Source organism: Choloepus didactylus, chromosome 16 (genome assembly GCF_015220235.1).
Source record: "Choloepus didactylus isolate mChoDid1 chromosome 16, mChoDid1.pri, whole genome shotgun sequence".
In the NCBI taxonomy this organism is placed as follows: domain Eukaryota; kingdom Metazoa; phylum Chordata; class Mammalia; order Pilosa; family Megalonychidae; genus Choloepus; species Choloepus didactylus.
Genome location: NC_051322.1, coordinates 37,373,338 through 37,380,316, shown reverse-complemented (window position 1 = coordinate 37,380,316; position 6,979 = coordinate 37,373,338). Strand labels below are relative to the sequence as shown.

The following is a 6,979-nucleotide window of genomic DNA, read 5'->3' as shown; positions in this document are numbered from 1 at the left end:
ATTTATATATCATAAAGCCAGTCAATAGAAAGAGTGAGTCTATTTTATGACCACAAGAATTTCAAACCTAAAGGATTATGCATGAAATATCTGGGCTCAATATTTACTTTTAAAATTTGTCTGGGTTGGAAATCCTGATTCACCCAGTTTTATTGTTGCAACTACCAACTTTTATAAGATCCTTGAAATCTACAATTACTTTTCAATAAATTGACTTTAACTTGAAGTGGTAGATAGATTTTTTTCAATTTTAAATGTTCAATTTTGAATTTTCAAATTTGAATTTTTTAATTTTTAATTTTACTATCTTCTCACATTTGTTAATTACTGAATTAAGATTGGTGAATAAGTTAGTGAGACATTTAATAATGTTCAGTGTTCAAAAAATTAATTTTTCCAATATATCTTATAAAATCTTAAGGTCTGAAAATGTCTAGTGCAGAGCAATACATCAGTATAAATTACTTTAAAGTTTTAAAAAATGAGTTGCTATAAAAATAACATATTAGTTCATTAAAATAAAACAGAATGTTTTATCATGAAAAATGAGTCTCCCTCCACTGTCACATCAAATCATGTGATTCTGCACAAATGATTAATGTCAAAAATGAATTGTATTTGGGTGGGAGGGGGGATGTTTTGGGTATTCTTCTTTACTTTTATTTTTTATTCTTGTTTTCACTTTTTTTGGTTCAAGGAAAGTGTTCAAGGGGTAGATTGGGGTGATGAATACACAACTGTGTGGTGGTAAGGTGAACAGTTGATTTTACACTTTGGATGGTTATATGGTGCATGAGTATATCTCAGTAAAATTGAATAAAAAAATGAATTGTGTATTTTTCCATATGCATTGTATATCTGTGCTACATTTTATCATTTTTTCACCATCTCACACATTTAAAAATATTCTAAATACAAATGCATCCAGCAAAAAGAAAAAAAAAGATTTAATATCTCAGTTGATCTGTGTCCCTTATTCAATAAAATACGTAATTGCTAGCAAAAGTAGTCTGGGGTTCTGCCAACTACCAATGAGAGATAATAGAGAAAGACTGGGTTGAGACAACAACATGAGCTCTGGAGTGTGATAGATGGGATTTGAATACAGGGTAGCATTCTGATTAACAGCTATGTGATTTTTGAAGAGTCATTTAGTCCCTATAAGCCATGTATATTCATCTTAAAATAGGAATAAAAACGCCTACCACCTAAAATTGTTGTGAAGTGTGTGTGTTATGTGGAACACCTGGTGTAGAGCTATCTCATCCAGGATTGGTTCCCTGTTTGGTTTGGTAATGCTGCCATTATGCAAAATACCAGAAATGGATTGTCTTTTATAAAAGGGATTTCTTTGGTTACAAATTTACAGTTTGAAGACCATGAAAATGTCCAAATTAAGGCATCAACACAAGTATACCTTCAGCGAAGGAAGGCCAATGGCATCTGGAAAACCTCTGTTAGCTGGGAAGACACATGGCTGGTGTCTGCCAATCCCGGGTTGTGTTTCAGCTCCTGTGCATTCTTCAAAATGTTTCTCTTGGGATATTTTTTCCTCTCTTAGCTTCTCTGAAGCAAACTGTCAGCAAAAGGCTGTAGCCCTGAGCTCCTTCTGTCTGAGCTTTTATAGGGCTCCAGTGATTTAATTAAAACCCATGCTGAATGGGCGGGGCCACACCTCCATGGAAATAATCCAATTAGAGTTATCACCTACAGTTGGGTGGGTCACATCTCCATGGAAACACCCCAGTTCAAAGGTTCCAACCTAATCAAGACTAAATACATCTGCCCAGCAAGATTGCACCAAAGAATATGGCATTTTGGGGATATAATACATCCAAACAGGCACATTCCCTAAACCTTCCTTCTTGAGACTCTCAGATGCCTCCCCTTTCATTAAAATGTATCTCTTGAATGTATGTAATGACACTTCTGCTCATACTCAAAGTCTGTTTTGGATTTTCTGCTTTGCTGGGAAAATGTTTTCTTCTTGTCTTTCCTTATTTTCTTCCCAAGGAGAGAAAATGAAATCATTATCAGCTGACTGATACCTAAGTTTGTTCGTTTGTTTTTCAAATTATGCAATTCTATTGTTCTATGGATTTCTGAGAAGAAAAGTATAATGTCAGCAGTAGTGAGATTTTCTTTTAAGTTCTAAAATTCTATTTTTATATTAGTTGAGAAGAATGAATACAGTGTTGGAAGAGGGTGGTGAGGAAATTGGTGATAGCAGGAAGGAGCAGGAATGTACTGCAACAGACTGTCAGGGGAGATGTAGATAATGTCTCTTTAGAGGAACCTTGTTTTAATAAAATTATCAGCTGGTAAGGTTTAAGTTGCCTTCTATTGTTCAATCAATTTAGGGTCTTGTTGGCACATTCCTTTTTAAACTAAATCACCCACACTGACCATTGCAGACATAGGTCAAAACGTCTTATGAAGAAGTGGCAATAATAAATGCCCTTTCTTTGCAAAAGTAAAACTCCAGAAATGGTCAGTTGAGCTAAATCCCAAGTTTACACAGAAGTCAATGGATATTTCTTCCCCAGGATGGTCCAAGGTCCCCATTGGAGCATGAATACTGCAATTTTGGCTCCCAGAAACTATTTGCTAGACTTTTTGACTCTTATATTCAATAAATAATTCATTCTGCAATATTGTGTCTATAAAAACAAAAGGAGTCAATCAGAAGCAATGGTTTTTACAAGCCTTGGGTGGAAATTTCCTGAAGATTATTCTCTGTCTTTATCATGACTTTCTCAAAATGTGATCCTAATCAGACAAGCTCCAGTGTTTTTGACAGTCTACTTATTGCTATTTTTTTCCTCTACCCCAATAAAACTTTTACTCTAAAGAGTCACTATTGAATAATAGGTCCCCAGAGTAAAATTATTTTGCTGGTTGAAAGAAGATTATTTTAATATTGTGGCTGCCAGAAGCTGCCTCTATAAACCTTGGTGGGGTTTTTAAGCTACACCATGAATTTCTTTTTAATCCCCAGGCAGGGTGGGGGATTTTAAGTCTTTGTCCCTGAAACTTGCACACTGGCAATGATCTCTCATATCAGAAGAGAGGTCACTGGGTTTGAAGCATGGTGGTGGTCCGTAACATAAGCTTTCAGCACTGTGAATAGTCACATTGCCCAGAGCTTCTTCTATTAACTCCTTTCCTCTATTCCCAATGTGATTGAACTCTCCAGAAAGGATTGTCTTTGTGTCCTTCTCTGGTCTCTGACCATGTCATTACTAGAAAGCTGAAATTTAATTGCTACTGTGATTTTGTTTATCAGTGTGTCTTGTGTATAATAATGCTGAACACTCTAAACTGGGTCTTGGGATTTTCCCTTGATTTCACTATAACCTTGAAACCTCCATAGGATTTGATTAGTCAGAGAGTAGGGGCAGAAAGTTTAGTGGCAGGTATGGAATGAGTGAAGGCATTGAGTAGAGAAGGTTGTCTTAATTGTGGATGAATAGAAGAGGCATTTGAGGTCGTTGGAGCTAAGTCAGAGAGATTTATAAAGAAAGAATGTGGAGTGGGATTATATATAACAGAGGTCCTTTAATTAGGACAAAGGATTTTCACTGAGTACCCAATCAACTGGAATCCATACATAGTGATGTCTATATTGAGTCTTAATATGAATGCTGGAAACATGGATTATATGATTGAAACATGGATTATATGATTGAAATAAAATTTAATATGGTTGGATAAAGAGGTCACTTGTCATTTCTTGTAGGACTCTTACAAAAGTAACAAAGTCTCTCAGTGTACCGGTTTGTGTATGTTGTATCCCCCAGAAAAAGCCATGTTCTTTGTTGCAATCTTGTGGGGGCAGACATATTATTGGAGATTAAGTTGGAATCTTTGGATTAGGTTGTTTCCATGGAGATGCACCCCACCCAACTGTGGGTGATGAGTCTGATTGGATAATTTCCATCAAGGTATGGCCCCACCCATTCAACATCGGCCTTGGTTAGTTTACGAGAGCACTATATAAACTCAGACAGAAGGAGCGAGCTTGCCACAGCCAAGAGGGACACTGAAGAATGCACAGGAGCTAAGAGAGGAATTGCAGTTAACAGAGACATTTTAGAGACGGCCGTTGAAAGCAGACTCTTGCTCCAGATAAACTAGAAGAGGAAAAACACCCCAAGAGCAACTGAGAGTGACATTTTGAAGAAGAGCTGTGGCCTAGAGATGAATGTCCTGGGAGTAAGGCATTTTGAAACCAGAACTTGGAGCAGATGCCAGCCGTGTGCCTTCCCAGCTAACAGAGGTTTTCCGGATGCCATTGGCCATCCTCCAGTGAAGGTACCTGATTGTTGATCCGTTACCTTGGACACTTTACCGTCTTAAGACTGTAACTGTGTAACCAAATAAACCCCCTTTTATAAAAGCCAATCCGTTTCTGGTGTTTTGTATCCCAGCAGCATTAACAAACTAGAGCACTCAGCTTTTGTGCATCTGGAAATTCTTAATTCCTCCCTAATTTTTTTGAATATAAAATTATTTATTGACCACAGTTCACCAGTATTTACAATAAAGTAAACAATATACAGTTGGACAACATTCTGATTACTATGAAGTTACTGTTTTCCTGGCTTCCTGAACCAGTAACCCAAATACTGAAAAGATTGAGCCTACATGTAAGGAATGCATTGGGGTAAAGAAAAAACATGCAGGTAAACAGATCAGATTACAGAAAGTATTTACCCATTTATGCCAACATGTCCCAGACTGCAACATCTTTAACCATCTGATTAGGTTTCCATGAATCATGACGTTTTTAGTCAATACAGCACAGGGATTTCAACTTTCTATAAAGGAATGGCTCTCTAGAAGGAACCCTTAAATGCCCATTTAACTAAGCCTTGCTTTGGCTAATGAAAACACATTATTTACCTTGTTTTCTCATCTGGGTGGGAGATTGTTGGTTGTAGTAGATTTTCCTTTCAGAGCTTTGCAAATATTCTCCATTTATATGACTATAGATTTAGATATGGATTTTGCTCTGGCTGCTTTAAATTATGTAATTTAAATTATTTGTATTATATTTATATTGTCCAATTAATTACTGAATCATCTATTTAATTTGAAAGTTTATGACTTCAGGAAAACTTTCAGTTTAACTTGAAGTGATTTCTTGCTCAGAATGATGACATCCCAGAAGCACCATGGATTTATCCATGGTTGTGAGATGCCATTTTTGGTTTGAATTATTTTGTTTTTGATGAATATAAAAAAATAATAAATAATAAAAAAGAAAAATTATGTATGTATTTATATATACACTCACACAAAAAATAAACAAAAAATCCTAGAATGGTCAGAATGGTCTTAGGCATATATGGGATTAAACACAAGTTCTCATTCAGTAATGGTTATAGAAATTTTTCCCCACATTTAGAAAAGTTGTTCTCTAATGCAGAGGGAATAATATACCATGGTATCAAATGGTCTTGTCTGATAGATGAAGCAACTACAGAAAGCTTTTATTTGTTCAAAGTAACCGGTGATACTGATGCAAAAACAAAACAAAAACTAATACCCCCCCAAAAACTAACAACTCCCCATATATATGTGTGTGTGTGTATGTATATATATATATATGTGTGTGTGTGTGTGTGTGTGTGTATCAATGCACACAATTATTGAACTTCATCTTCTGGACAAGAATGCCAAGTTAGTCTCTCCTCATAAAAAGCCATTATAATTTTAGGACAGTTCATGTTTGCCTCTTTTGCCAGAATCAAGTCTGCCTTATCTGAATCTTTTCTCTTCATGAGAAACATTATTTCTCCACTGCTGTCTGTGGTACCAATTATACATTCAGGATCAAGACCTCTAGCAAAGCCTCTTGGTTTGTCAGCAGCATCTCTTTTCTTTGATTTGCTGTCATCAGATTCACTGTCAGATAAAGATTTTCTTTTTGTACCATCTTTTTCTTTACCAGCTTTTTGAGAATTAAGAAATGCTCCAATTAACTCTGGGCAATCTAAATTTTCTTCAGGCTCCCAAGTATTGTCAGCATCTCTGTAAATCCCTCCCACTCAGGAAATGCTCCACCTTCCCATTCACTCACATTGATCCAGTACTTTTTCCACCACAAATTCTTCAGGCTCTGCCTTTTCAACTTTTTTACTCTTTCCATGCTGCTTCTTTCCCATTTTTTGCAATGTAGTTTTGTTGGAGCCTTTTTTTTTAAATTGCAGACTTGAAGAGCTATTACTCACCACCTCCGAGCTGCTCCAGGTCCCAGGTCTGTAGTGTCTCTGGCCCTGCACGCCTCCAGTTCAAGCCACATCTGAAGGAGGAGGGGGCTCTCCTCCCACATTTTTGAAAGACACTTTTGTCAGCCGCAGAATTTTTGGCTGGCAGTTTTTTGTTTTCAGCACTTTAAATATGTTATCCCACTGCCATCTTGCCTCCATGGTTTCTGATGAGAAATCAGCACTTAATCTTATTGAGGCTTTCTTGTACATGACATGTTGCTTCGCTTGAGGCTTTCAGAATTTTCTCTTTATCTTTGGCATTTAACAGTTTGATTATGTCATGATGTAAGTCTATTCGGGTTCATCCTTTTTGGAGTTTCTTGAGCACCTTAGATATATGTATTTATTTATTTCATTAAATTTGCAAAATTTTCAGTCATTATTTCTTTGAATATTCTTTCTGCCCTTTTCTTCCTACTCCTTCTGGGACTCCCACAGTACACCAGCTATTGTCTCAGATATTCCTTAGACTCTGTTCTCTTTTCTTCATTCTTTCTTCTTTCTGCTCCTCAGACTGGATGATTTCAATTGTCTTATCTTCAAGTTTATGGATTTTTTCTTCTGCCAGCTCCAATCTCCTGTTGAACCCCTCTAGGGTGTTTTTTTTAATGTGTGAAAAACATTTCCATTCAATTTTTTATATTATTTTTAATTAGAGAAGTTGTGGGTTTACAAAACAATCATGCATAAAATACAGGATTCTC

The 6,979-nt window shown here is 36.2% G+C and overlaps 1 pseudogene; it reads right to left on the bottom strand.

Annotated features, from left to right (window-relative positions):
• Positions 1–5,651: 5,651 nt before the first annotated feature.
• Positions 5,652–6,188, bottom strand: LOC119511876 (annotated as a pseudogene).
• Between the last annotated feature and the right edge of the window lie 791 nt (positions 6,189–6,979).